Source organism: Bison bison, unplaced genomic scaffold, assembly GCF_000754665.1.
Source record: "Bison bison bison isolate TAMUID 2011002044 unplaced genomic scaffold, Bison_UMD1.0 scf7180017864040, whole genome shotgun sequence".
Classification (NCBI taxonomy): domain Eukaryota; kingdom Metazoa; phylum Chordata; class Mammalia; order Artiodactyla; family Bovidae; genus Bison; species Bison bison.
Genome location: NW_011494612.1, coordinates 5632910 through 5646711, shown reverse-complemented (window position 1 = coordinate 5646711; position 13802 = coordinate 5632910). Strand labels below are relative to the sequence as shown.

The following is a 13802-nucleotide window of genomic DNA, read 5'->3' as shown; positions in this document are numbered from 1 at the left end:
GCTAGTGAGCTGTATGGAGAAGGTGATGGCACCCCACTCCAGTACTCTTGCCTGGAAAATCCCATGGGCGGAGGAGCCTGGTAGGCTTCAGTCCATGGGGTCGCTAAGAGTCGGACACGACTGAGCAACTTCACTTTCACTTTTTACTTTCATGCATTGGAGAAGGAAATGGCAACCCACTCCAGTGTTCTTGCCTGGAGATTCCCAGGGACGGGGGAGCCTGGTGGGCTGCCGTCAATGGGGTCACACAGAGTCGGACACGACTGAAGTGACTTAGCAGCAGCAGCATCGAGCTGTAACCTGTGAAAGTACTTTGTTGACACAAATGAAGGGATTCTGTTTTTATTATTTTAGAGTGTAGAGTTGGTGGAGGAAAGAACACAAATCAATATCCTGGATTTGAATCATGGTCATCTCATACTCTGTCTCCCCTTTTCTGAATTCCTTAAGTGTCTTCCTGTGTTACCCGCCCCCCATCCTTTGCATCAGATGTTCTTTGCTTTTTTGAGAGTTTGCAAGGACCCCTTTGGCATTCTAGTGAAGCTAATGAATCCCTTTACAAAATAATGTTTAATGCATTAAATTAAATGCATACTTTTAAGTGAATAAAATCAGAGGTTCTAGGCCTTTCTGCAGTAAACATCTTTGCCATAAAGCAGTTTTACTGCACAATTAATTGGCCGTAAGGCAGTTTTACCATAAAACAGAAAGTGGTTGACAATTGGTTTCAACTGTGTTATAGCAACTTGATAGAAAATACAGTGATAAGAAAACTTACTGAAGTGTGAAATAAGAGAGTGTAAAGCCAGGCTGAATACTGTGCTAGAAAACAATCAGATCAGATCAGTCGCTCAGTCGTGTCCGACTCTTTGAGACCCCATGAATCGCAGCACGCCAGGCCTTCCTGTCCATCACCAACTCCCGGAGTTCACTCAGACTCACGTCCATTGAGTCAGTGATGCCATCCAGCCATCTCATCCTCTGTCGTCCCCTTCTCCTCTTTCCCCCAATCCCTCCCAGCATCAGGGTCTTTTCCAATGAATCAACCCTTCAGTTGAGGTGGCCAAAGTACTGGAGTTTCAGCTTTAGCATCATTCCTTCCAAAGAAATCCCAGGGCTCATCTCCTTCAGAATGGATGGTTGGATCTCCTTGCAGTCCAAGGGACTCTCAAGAGTCTTCTCCAACACCACAGTTCAAAAGCATCAATTCTTCGGCGCTCAGAAAATGATAACAGTTTGCTAATCCTTTCATGGGCACAGCCATCTCTCTCTTGTCAGAACCAAAAGTTTACCAACCGATGGCAAATATAAAAGTGGAGGCTAGTAATACATGACACTGTTTGAGAATATTACATATCGATTCTTTAGCTCATTTAGATACATCTCCTCTTGTAATGTCACCTTTACCAGATTTATCACTCAGTATTAGAAGTTGAAGGCAAAGGGAGACTCAAACTCCTCCAATATCCCCAGAATAAATGGTTACATGATTCTTGGTAAGTTTTATGAAAATGGTGACATTTTTTGTTATTTGATAGTACAGAACATGATGTAGACAGAATTTTGGTATTTGGCACAGAATCTGGCTTAGGTGATTTGGTGAAATGAGGACTGTCATGTAATATTTAATGTAGTCCAGATATGCACTGCTTTATATATATGTTTGTATATGTTATATATATATATATAGAGAGAGAGAGAGCAGCATCTCTTGTCTGTTCATTCTACTTACAGGGAAATCTGAAGAGTCTTACAGCAGATTTTTTTTTTTTTTTAATACCATGGAGCTGTATGTCCAACATTAGACCCTGAATCATTAATGATTGACTTTGAGAAAGGAAGTATCATTGCTTTCACAATGTTTGAAGTAGTTTTAAGTTTTTGTTATTAGTTTTTCATGTTTCATTATATCCTTTTTAATGTCCCTATTTTAATTTATTTTCATTATTTTGTCTTTTATAGTAAAGCTGTCCTGCAGCCAATTAGTTGCAAGGCAAAAGTTCTTGCAGCAAAGATTCTTAAGAGAAAATACCAGACTGCATAGGGTTACGAAAGAAACCAATTAGACTGATATACAGTTATCAGTATACCAAAAAAGTAAGAACATAATATCCACCCTTTATTGATAGCCTCCAAAAACCACCTCCTTGTCTTGTCCATCCCACCCCTCCTTCTTCTGCCAGCCTACTCTTCCTTCTGTGTGCCCAGTTCTGTTGGTGGCATTAACAACCTCCACAGGGCTCAGGCCCCGAACCCAGCTTGAGCAAGTAAGTGAGCACTGCTGCTGCCCGGATTACTGCCCCAGTCTCCTTGATGATATCTGTGGAAGTGTAGACTTGTACATTTTAAAGCACTGATGTGTCATTTCCTTTACCTGGAATGTCTTCTAAATTTCCGCTTACCTTGCAGGGTCTAGTTCCTCCTTACTTCTCTTTCCAACACACACCTCTGGTCACATTATGGTTTACAATCTCTTGGTGATGCCTCTTTATCTCCATGATGTGACATCAGTGGACTCCTGCCTCTCTCACAGAGTTTTCTTCTGTTGGTCTCCCAGCCTCACCAGGCTGCCTGTGGTCCCTTTGGTGGCCTGCTTCCCACTTCCCCCTTTGTCTTGGCAGGCTGAGTGAGTGCCCTCTGCTTGGGGATCCCTCAGCTGCCTTATGGCCTCCAGGTCTCAGTTCTGTGGCTGCTTGGCTGGGATGCCTTTCCCAGCCAGCACTATCACAAGGACTGCCCACACAAAGTCCTTGTCCAACCGTCTCCTGCTCCCTTTCATTTGACCAGAGCCTGGCAGTTTCACCGTGGTATGCACGGAGGAGGACAGCATTATCATCTTACGTGATTAGCAGCACTGACTTTAGAGCCAGATGACCTGAGTTCTAATCCCAGTTCCACCACTCGCTGTTTGATCTTGGCAAGGTACTTACTCTTTAGAGGCCTCAGCTTTCTCATCTGTGAAACTGGCAAAATAATAGATTGGGGTGATTTAAATGAATTAATCTCTTGAAGCACTTTAGAACCATGCCTAGCGTATTGTGAGAGCTTAAATATTAGCTATTAGTTTTAGTTTCAGTAAGTTTTGTAATATTAGTCTTAGTTCCAGTAGCATGGCCTGGGCTTATTTAAAAGTCACATCCTATTATACTTTTATTTTTGCTGGAGTTTTATTAAAGACTGTCATGTAATTCAAAACCCAGTGTTTAACTGTTCTTCATCTCCGCTGAGGATATCAGAACATCGATTTTAACAGAAATAATTTATATTAGACAAAAGGAAATACTGTTTGAAAGAAAGATAGGAAGAATCCTGGGGATATAGCATCTTAACAGAATGATGGAGACACAGTCCCACCAGCAGTTAGCTCGCTGAGTTGGGATGTATCCAGGGTTTTTACATTTCAGAGATTATGCTGGTCTCACAGGAATTTTTCTTGCAGCCCTTTGGGTAAAGGAGAGATCAATGTTATTTATGAGAATATTTCTCTGGGAATGCAAATCATTATATATGCTTGCAAACCAGATCCACAGGTTTTGAATGTAATTATACTTTTTCTTTTGCATGAATATTTTCATACCCTCTATAAATATTCTGGTCTGTGGGAAAGAAACTTTTCGTGATTCCTACCACATATTGTATGTGACGTTAATGTGCTCTTATAACTCATCCTTTTCTTCCCCTTCTTTTTCTTCCAACGGCAAGTTACTTCCCCTGAGGTTTAATTATTTCAGCCTTTTCTTGGTTTTGCCACCAGGTGGGGCACTGGCTCCTTTATAACGCAGGGGCCAAAGTCTTGAGGCTGGTTTTCTCATTGAAGTGGCTGCCTTGCTCCCCCTCGTTCTGAGCTGACTCCTGGAGAAACTGTTGAGCTCTGACCCTGGGAGTGGATGGGGGAGGGCGGAGGGCGAGTATTAGATCCGAGGCAGTTACAGGGCTTTTCATGCCTGATTTTGTTGAGCTAATATGCTAATGACTTACGTTTCACGGGTTTTGAGTAACTTGGATTTTACCGTAAATACATGTAAATCTACTTGGCAACAAAAGAATCAAGTGTTATTAAAGTACGTGGTTAGTATTGCAAATTTTCCTTGGACTATTTGGTCCCATCTTTATGGCTCAGAAGAAACACTGAATTTGGTAATCTTGACCATTATGTTAAACAGGTCTGCTAAAAATAAGGTAGAAATCATGGAAACAAGAATTAAAACTGCTCTTGGTGTTGAAAACTTGGGAAAAATTGTGTATACCACAAGCACTTTATGTTAAAAAGCAGAGCATGGATTTTTAATTCTTTCTTAAGAAGCAGTATGTGGGAACATTATTTTTTAAAATAAATGGCTTAAGGAAACTATCAATTATCTTTTTTAGAATGAAAAATAAATTTCTTATTTTAAAACCATAGACAGTCATATTAAGCTCTAGTTTAAACAATTACAAAACTACCAAAAAAACTTTTTAGTTTTATAAAATAACCTAACTGTAGGTGGTAGAATTGAATTACAAGTAATTTTCAGATTTATAGACACCATGTCAGACTCAGATAGTTCTTTGATAAGCTTTCCCCCTGAACTTTAACTTTTAGACTTCAGTGATTAATGAGGTTTTTTGCTTATTTAATGTATTTTAAGAGACTTCCCTGGTGGCAGTAGTAAAGAATCTGCCTGCCAATGCAGGAGGTGCAGTTTCAGTCCCTGGGTCAGGAAGATCCTCTGGAGTATGAAATCACAACCCACTTCAGTATTCTTGCCTGGAGAATCCCATGGACAGAGGAGCCTGGCGGGCTACAATCCATGGGGTTGCAAAAAAGAGTCGGACTTGACTTGGTGACTAAACAACAACAACAATATATTTCAAAAATGTAGGAATAGTAATAGTATGTAACTTTGATTCTCAGAAACAATAACTTAATATGGTCCCTCTTAGGCAACATGAAGTTATAGTGCTATATGTTCCATCACCACCACCACCAACTTGGGCAACAATATAAAACTCATTTTATGGCCCTAGTGGAGGGCAGACTGTATTCCTCTTGTTTAAAATGAATGAGTCACTTTAAGACAGCATCTGAAGGGAGAGAAAGGAGTGAGAATGCTCTTTGTTTAAGTTTGTGTGTTACAGTTTTCTTGGGCAGCAAGTACAAAAATGAAGCCCAAAGTCTTAGCTCATTCTGTACATGGATTTTATTTCTCACAGCAGCCCAGTGTCTATTTAACATATGGGAGTGGTTTCAAGTTCATTACTAAAGCTTATAGGCTAAAGTGCTTTGTGGGCTTGGCTATGACTTAAGTTGCCTTTGGGGAGTCAGCCAAAAACGGGGCTTGCTTTGCTGTGTTTGTGGACTCTCCGGGTGGTCAGTTTCTTTTCCCCTCTCAGCTGTCAGCTGCTCTGGAGATTGGTTTCATAGTAAGGATTCTTTCTTTAAAGCAATATGAAGCGACTACTTTCACGGGGGCACCAGGTTAGTAAATAACATTTTGAACTTTCTGCTTTATGTGTCAGACTTTCTTTCTGTTCTCACGGGGCAATGACATGACAGTCGGCATGGCATTTGTGCTGTTGCTGCGTTTTTTTAGAAAATAATATTCATTGATCCTATGGAGGTCTGAGGTTTATAGTCTTCCTTATACTATCTGCATTGTTGAACAATATTAAATGCAGGAGGAAGCCATGCAGTAATGACTGGTTTGTGTTAGATGTGCAGTCTAGAAATCTGTGCTTGTTTGTATGCATTTTCAGTTCCTTTTTCAGAATTCCTTTCATTGTATCTTCTCATTATGTCTTCTAGGAATAGCTATGATTTTATACATGGTTTATTTTACTTTTTGGAGCACAAGGCAACAGTGTGCTGTGTCCCAGCCAGCATGCAAGCTTGTCTGATGTATTTTTCTCTAGGGCCTACTACTTATGGTTAAAGGAACCAGAATATCATTTTAATTTTCTTTTTGAAAAGCCTGGCATTTTTCTAGAATGCCTCAGAAAATACCTGTGTAATAGTTGACATGGACAGAGTGCACAGGTGGATCAAGCTGAACTGAATCCCTTTCTTAGTCATCACTGTTTTTCTTCTTAAGTGATTCCTCAGGATTGAAGATTACTCTAGGAGTAAATATCACAGTCAAAACGGAGTGTGCCTTGGAAGGCATGAAATTATCGCTAATAGTATTAAAGTGAAATTAAGTCAATAAAGTGAAGTATCAAGAGAATATCTTCCTTAATTTCATTAACTTAGACATCTCGAGAGCAATTTTACCTTTGTTCACTTGTCACCAAACCAATCTGGTATTAAACAGTTTCACAAGAATAGTTCGATTTGATGATATTTTCAGTTTTGTATATGAAGTATTAGTATTCTTATGAAGTATACTGGCTTTTATGTTACTTTAGGTATGGTTTAGTTCAAGGTAAGCTCTAGTGTTTTAAAATATGTCAATATACTTCTATTATTACCATTTTAATCTCCTCTTTCTTTGCCCTGCTGGGAAATACAGTGTTTCAGAAAGGGTCTGTTCGCTCATGTTCTCTTCTGTCTAAAAATATAAAACTGAGGGAGAAGGAAGACAGAAGTAGATATTACACTTAGAAAAATCTCTCAGGTGATTTGCTAAACTTTAAAGTTCCCAGTCCTATCTCCGCTGAGGCTGAAGTTATAAAGTTATGTCTGCATGCCATCTCAGGATTGCAAAATGGACTGGACTTTATCCCCTCTGAGACACAGTTGTATGACATGAGTCTGAGTGAACTCCGGGAGTTGGTGATGGACAGGGAGGCCTGGCGTGCTGCGATTCATGGGGTCGCAAAGAGTCGGACATGACTGAGCGACTGATCTGATCTGATTATTGCCCTTGTGTCTGCAGATGTTTTCTTCAACAGTAAATCCAAAAAAAAAAAAGCAGAGATTGGTATAATTTGCTTAATATTAATGTGTTAGTACTGCATAATGCTATTATTGTTAAATACTATTAACTTAACATTTTAAAGAAGACTTTTGTCAATCTGATTATACCTGCTCCCTGATTTTAAAGGACAGTGTTAAGACATTCTACTTGTTGTTACTCGTTTGTGCTTAATTGGCATGGATAAATCCTAAAAAGCTCACATCAGACACATTTATGTCTCAATTTCTATATTCCCAAGTGCTTCACAGCTTTTTATTCTACAGATAATAACAACAACAAAAAAATACTACTGATTAGAAACAGAAAAAAACCAACGTGACAAAGGATAGAATAAGAGAGGAAACTCTGTAAAAACCATATTTTAGGGTTTTCCTAAAGAGGATCCATTATAGTAAGCTTCCTCCAAACATGACGGGAAAAAAAGACTGTACAAGGGAGTGCTCAAAACCTGTAAGTTGGGATCAAAGCAAATCTTATTCCTGATTCCAGGCTTAGCACACACATTGGAATTCTCGTTCTCATCTTGCAAGACTGGTTTAGTTTTGTTACATCTCTGCCTTTTGACTAAAATCAAGTAGAGACGGGCATTTTTCCCATTCCATATCAGGTTAAACTCTGAGCCGATTAAATTTTATCCAACATGCTTTCTTGTTAACAGTCAGAAGTACTCCAGATGCCTCATAAATCTCAGATGGTTATGAACATAGTTTATGTTCCAGAAGCATGTGATCCTTATTTCCTTTTAAAACAAAGCTTAGATTCAGAGTTGGAGAAAAATCCTAGGACAGATTATTTCAACACAAATTGGCCCATACCCCAAATATTGGGAACGGTGGATGTCACTAGAACATAAGAACTCAGAGGAAAGAAATGAATAATCAGGAGGAATGGTGATATTAGGAGTTGGTTTTCTGACTTCTGAACCTTGGTAAATGTTCACCTATCAGCCAGGTCTGTTCATGTCCCAGATGAACAGTCTCTATTCCTGCCCATAAGCTTGATCTTCAGTGTGCACGTTTGGGGAGCTGTCAGCTGTTGACTTAGTTTCTGGTCTTGTCAAATTCTTATATGGCCACCTTTGCCTTTTTCATGCCTAACTCACTGAATTCTTGTTTCCAGCCCTGCTAACATTGACGGTGCCCACGTGAATGGGTCTTGTGCTTACATTATCAGCAACTCAGACAGAAGGCAAGAGATGCTGTGATAGCACCCACCTCAGAAATTCACTATTTTAGTAATGACAGTATGTACTAACTTCCCAGAGGGATTGCAAAGGCTGAGGACAGATTCTATTCCCAGGGCTGATCTGACCATAGACATCCCCTATTCCCTCTTTCCTTCTAAAGAACCCAAATTAAGTTTGACCTTCTGGCATTTCTGGAGGTGATGATATTAGTAATCATGGCAGGAGTAGTAGAGGGAAGGTAATAGTAACAGCTAACACTCAAAAAGCATTTCCTAAGGGCCATCCCTTGTGTCAGCCTCTTATTTAATCTTCACAACAACCCTAAGACGTCAATTGTCTTTATTATCCCCACTTTACAGTTGATGAAACTGTCCCAGGGAAGTTACATAATTTGTCCCAAGTCTTAACAACTAGTTGGCAGTAATATTGTTGTGCCTCAGAGAGGCAATGTGGTGGGGAAGAAATGGAGTGAGAAGTTGATGTCTTTGGGAAATATAATCCAATCCTTATTATTACTAAGAAGCAGCCATGAAATACTATTATCTGTGCTGCCCTTCCTACTCAAAGATGCTCCTGTTGACCCACCATCAACCAGTAAGGCATGTCCTTTGTGTTCTTTTTCAATTGGGTGGGGGTTGAGCTTGTGCTCTGCTTTCTCACATGTTCTGCTGGTGATGAGTGGAGAGAACCAGTGGCGAAGCAGAATGCAGAGCTTGGTCAGTGGTCAGTAAACGAGAGCAATGGTGACCAGTCCCTGTGGAGAATAAGCCCACAGTTTTAAAAACTGTCTTTTAACTGCATAAGCTAATCTTGGAACTTTTGAGACTTTTTAAGGCTAAAATAATAAAACCACTAAGACTCAAACATTGGCCTTTTACTTGTTTAGCTTTTATTTGGCCTGAATGAGTGGTGTCCTCTTCGTTCCTGACCAGTATGATTTCCTGCTGACAATCAAAGTTCTGGTTGTTTTGTCATTCCTGAAGGCTTTCTGAAGCTAAGTGGAAAGCCAAGAATATGAAACATGTATTTCCTTAAAAAACATAAATGTGCATTTAAAAATGTTGTGCAAATAGCTTACTCTAGATTTGGCCAAAGCTTAAACATGTGACAAATAAGTTTGGAATCTTTAAAAATACAGTCCATAGGTTAAGGAGTTAAATTTAAAAAAAGAAATCAAACAATAATTCTAACCATTGGATTGGGAAGTACTTTCTCTTCTTAACATCAACAGTTGTTGTTTAGTCACTAAGTTGTGTCTGACTCTTTTTTGTAACCCCATGGACTGTAGTCAGCCAGGCTCCTCTGTCCATGGGATTCCCCAGGCAAGAACACTGGAGTGGTTTGCCATTTCCTTCTCCAGAGGATCTTCCCAACCCAGGGATCGAACCTGCATCTCCTGCGATGGCAGATGGGTTCTTTACAACTGAGCCACTTGGGAAGCCAAAACCCAATAGAGGAAATCACAAAAGGATTAGGGCAATAATTAGAATTTTCCAGATAGGAGTGCAAAAGCTTTAACTACAAAAATATTCATTGAGGTGTTATTTATTATCATGAAAAGTTGGTAACAATTGAAATGCACACTAGAAGAAAATTGCATAATGGATCATTAGGTTGCTATTACTATTTAGGAAAAATTATCAGGGGAGGAAATGGTGGTGACAGATATTTAAGTTAAAACACTGGATCTCAAACTATTTGTGTCTCTCATACTTGGCCATGTTTAAAATATATCTCTCTGTATGTGTTATTCTTAGGGAGAGAGCAGAAGGGATGGTCACCTCAAGTTAATAGAGATTTAGGGATTATTTTAAAGGTAGGAATTTCTGGCAGTTTTAATTTTCTTCTTATATTCTTCTGCATGTTAATATTTATGTTTCCTTTCAGTTCAGTTCAGTCCCTTTATATTTGAAAAATATATAAATTATTCATGGAAAGAAAAATGAAGACAAGATATACAAAAATTTAATAGTAACTTAACATCACCCATAATCTATTTAAGATGGTAGCTCTAAGAATGATTTTAATTTCCTCAAATAGTTTGTAAATTTAAGGTTTCCTTTAAGAGGATTTATGTTTTATAATAAAAATTAAAATAGATGAGGAATTAGGTTAGAGTTGAGGCCAGATAAATTTCTATAAAGGAGAGGATATTTTTATTCTGAGGAGCAATTATTTTTCTGCATTTATACAGCTGCCTTTATTTTGAGGAGGGCATGGCAACCCACTCCAGTATTCTTGCCTGGAGAATCCTAAGGACAGAGGACTCTGGAAGGCTACAATCCATAGAGTCACAGAGTTGGACATGACTGAAGCTACTTAGCATGCATGCATTCATTATTTTAGGAAACTGCCTTTTGATTTTTATGTACCAGGTTTAAAATCTTAGATGTTATAGCTAATACAATTATAAGATAGATAGTTTATTAAATAAGGGCTGTGGGAAGAAGTGCACTTAAATACTTGAGACATCAGTCCAAGAAAGACACTCATGATTTCCAGTGTGTCCAGATGTCTTGATAACAATTCCTTTGTTTAAGGGCTGTTGCTGGTGTTTAGAATGGGACATGGGGCTTCCTAGGTGGCTCAGTGGTAAAGAATCCACCTGCAATGCAGTAGACACAGGAGACACAGGTTCAGTCCCTGGGTCAGGAAGATCCCCTGGAGAAGGAAATGGCAACCCACTCCAGTATTTTTGTTTGGAAAATCCCATGGACGGAGGAGCCTGGCGGGCTATAGTTCATGGTGTTGCAAAAGAGTTGTAAATGACGGGGGACACACATGCATGCCCAATGGGACAATTAACACACTGAGACAGTCCTTAGAAGATATGATTTGACTGGAATGTTGAAGGTGGAAAAGAACCTTGGAGTAGTTGACTTCATTCTTCCTCCTCGTCCTATTCCAGATGAGGTCCCGGAAGCCCAGAATGATTGAGATCCCAAGGTTCTAGTCACCTGGATTGGAATCTTTTGGGGCTTTTAGAGGTCATTTGATTCCCCTGTTGCTGCTATTTTTAATATTTCTGTCTTACAAACATTTTAGTAATAAGGAATGAAACTATGTTTCCATTTTCCCTGGGTTGGTAAAAATCAAAAGCTAATACCATTCAGCACTAACCTCATAACACTGGAGAAAGAAGCTGAAGGCTCAGTGTGGCTTCCAAGGAAAAATGACCAGCTTCACAGGTGTGGTCTTTATTCTCATCGTTGTTGTTCGAACATTTTGTTCTCAGATAAAGGCTTACTTAATGCACATCTGGTTCCCATGTTTATTCTGGAAGACAGCAGCCACAGGGAGTGACTGAAGATCACTGGACACTGAACCCTGGGGATTATGTTTTAGCAGCTTTATTGAAATTGTGTATTGTGTGATTTACACATCACAGGGTTAACCCCTTCAAATCATACAATTCTGTTTCCTTTAGTGTATTTACAGAGCTGTATAACCATGTGTGCTGTGCTTAGTTGCTCAGTCATGTCCGACTGCTTGTGACACCATGGACTGTAGCCCACCAGGCTCCTCTGTCCATGGGGATTCTCCAGGCAAGAATACTGGAGTGGGTTGCCATGCCCTCCTCCAGGGGATCTTCTCAACCCAGAAATTGAACCTGGGTCTCCTGCTTTGCAAGCAGATTCTTTACCAGCTGAACTACCAGGGAAGCCCTGAATAACCATCATCATAACCTAATTTTAGGACATTTTTGGCACCCCCAAAAGAAACCTTGAACCCATTATCTCTCCCCCGCTCTCTTCCTTCCCCAGCGCTAGGCAACCACTATTCTGCTTTCTGCCTTTCTAGATTTTTCCATTCTGAACATTTCATTTGAATAGAATCATACAGGTGAGAAAGCTGGAAATTTTAATATGATGATCAAAGACCACTTCAGTGAACATGACCTGGTTACTCTATGGCCCCTGTCTTCTCAGCAGTGTCCTGAAATGTAAGATCGGTGAAACCAAACGAACTCACTGTTGTCACCTATTTACTAGATTAAATGGCTTATTCTTGTTTTCTGGAGTCCCTATATTTAATATTTAAATAAAAATATTTAGTATTCAAAATTTTTTAATATGTGGGAGTACATATCTATTAATATGTGATCGTTGTAGGCTGTGTTACAAAATTGTCAGTTTCGACCACTGCTTGTTGGTTGGAATCTTGAGTGAAAACTGGACTTCTGTAAGACTCAATTTCCTTATCTATAAAGTGAGGATTATAATACTAGTACTTACCTTTCAGAGTTCTTCTGAGTACTAAATGAAATAATTTATATATAAGGCCTCCCAGAATGCCTGATGCACAATGAGTGTTAAGTGAATGTTACCTATTGTTGTTATAGTGTCATTTATAATAAACTATAGAAGTTATTTTATTTCACTCTTTCTGACATCATCTATTCCTACTAAGGATTTGAGTTGGCTTGCAAGAATATTTGCATACCATTAAACACATACACCCACTCTCACAGGAATAAAAGCCAGGGATAAGATTACTAGAAGGACTATATTGAGGAAATAATAACCATAGTAACAAGAGCTAACATTTATAGATAGCAGGTTATGAATGGACATTTCTTTAGTGTTTTTCCTGATGAGCTGAGGGAATATTGCCAGATCAGAAATGGGCAGAGACATTCAAATAAGAGTCCCAGGCTAGGACCTGGGAGGGAGCTTGATGGTCTCTAGTCTACCTAGACTTACACCCCAAGTGTTAGACATAGCCAGATATGATAGCTTGGTTTTGTGTGGATACTCACAGTGTGAAGATGAGTTCTCCATCTCACATTATGGATAGCCACTGGTTATTAAGTGCTTACCATGAGCTAAGCTACAATTAGAACCCAAAGTGACTCCAAAACTAGATAATTATGCAGTAAACTTGTCTACTCCAGACAGCCAGTTTCTTTGTTAATAGTCCTTCTTTAAAGAATGTTCTTGTATATATTAAACTGAAATGTACAATCTCATAGGCACCCTGCTTTCCAATTCTTATAATACCTTCTACACGGAGAAGCAAACACCTAATCAGATTGTGCCCCAGATATCTGAAAACAATTGTCATGGCCCTCACCCTGCCTCACTCTGCTGCTCACACACGCAAGGATAATGTTATTGTTCTTTAGGTTAGGTAGTCCAACATACTATCACTGTTCATTTTTCTTGGAATGTTTTCTCTTCTATGCTCAGTGAGGGCTTCCCTGGCGGCTCAGTGGTAAAGAATCCACCTTGGTGCAGAAGATCTGGGTTCGATCCCTGGGTCAGGAAGATCCCCTGGAGGGAGGGCATGGCAACCCACCCCGGTATTCTTGCCTGAAGAATCCCATGGACAGAGGAGCACGGCAGACTACAGTCCATAAGTTCGCAAAGAGTTGGACACAACTAAAATGACGGAGCATGCATACACGCATGCTCAGTGAACTCCTACCCAGCCTTCGAGATTCCTTGCCAGTGTGCCTTTCCAGCAGTAACCTTCCCCATACCTCAGGCTGAGCAACTCCTCCTCTGAGCTCCTAGTGCACTTCTCACACTCTGAGAATTAGCTCTTAAAAGCCTGTCTCCTCCCCTGGACTGTGAGCTTCTGATGAGAGCTGTTAACCTTTGTGCTCCTAAACTCCATTCTGCCACCTGACTCATGGTAGTTGCTCAACACTGTGGAAGAGAGAATTTTGATCTTATGTGAATTCCTAACTATACCTGGTTTTACAGAGTTTTCAATTA

At 39.7% G+C, this 13802-nt stretch overlaps 1 protein-coding gene across 6 annotated transcripts in view; it reads left to right on the top strand.

Moving 5' to 3' along the window:
* The window catches only part of PLD1 (phospholipase D1, phosphatidylcholine-specific), a 227294-nt gene that overhangs the window by 58631 nt on the left and 154861 nt on the right, over positions 1-13802 (top strand). The window contains exon 1 of one of the 6 annotated variants that reach the window (XM_010835251.1): positions 4830-5458. The exons of 3 other annotated variants lie outside the window; for them this stretch is intronic. The gene's annotated coding sequence lies outside the window, so the exon portion shown is untranslated. Of the gene's footprint in view, positions 1-4829; positions 5459-13802 lie in introns of those variants that run through there. 2 more of the 6 variants (XM_010835248.1, XM_010835252.1) reach the window with 2 other exon arrangements.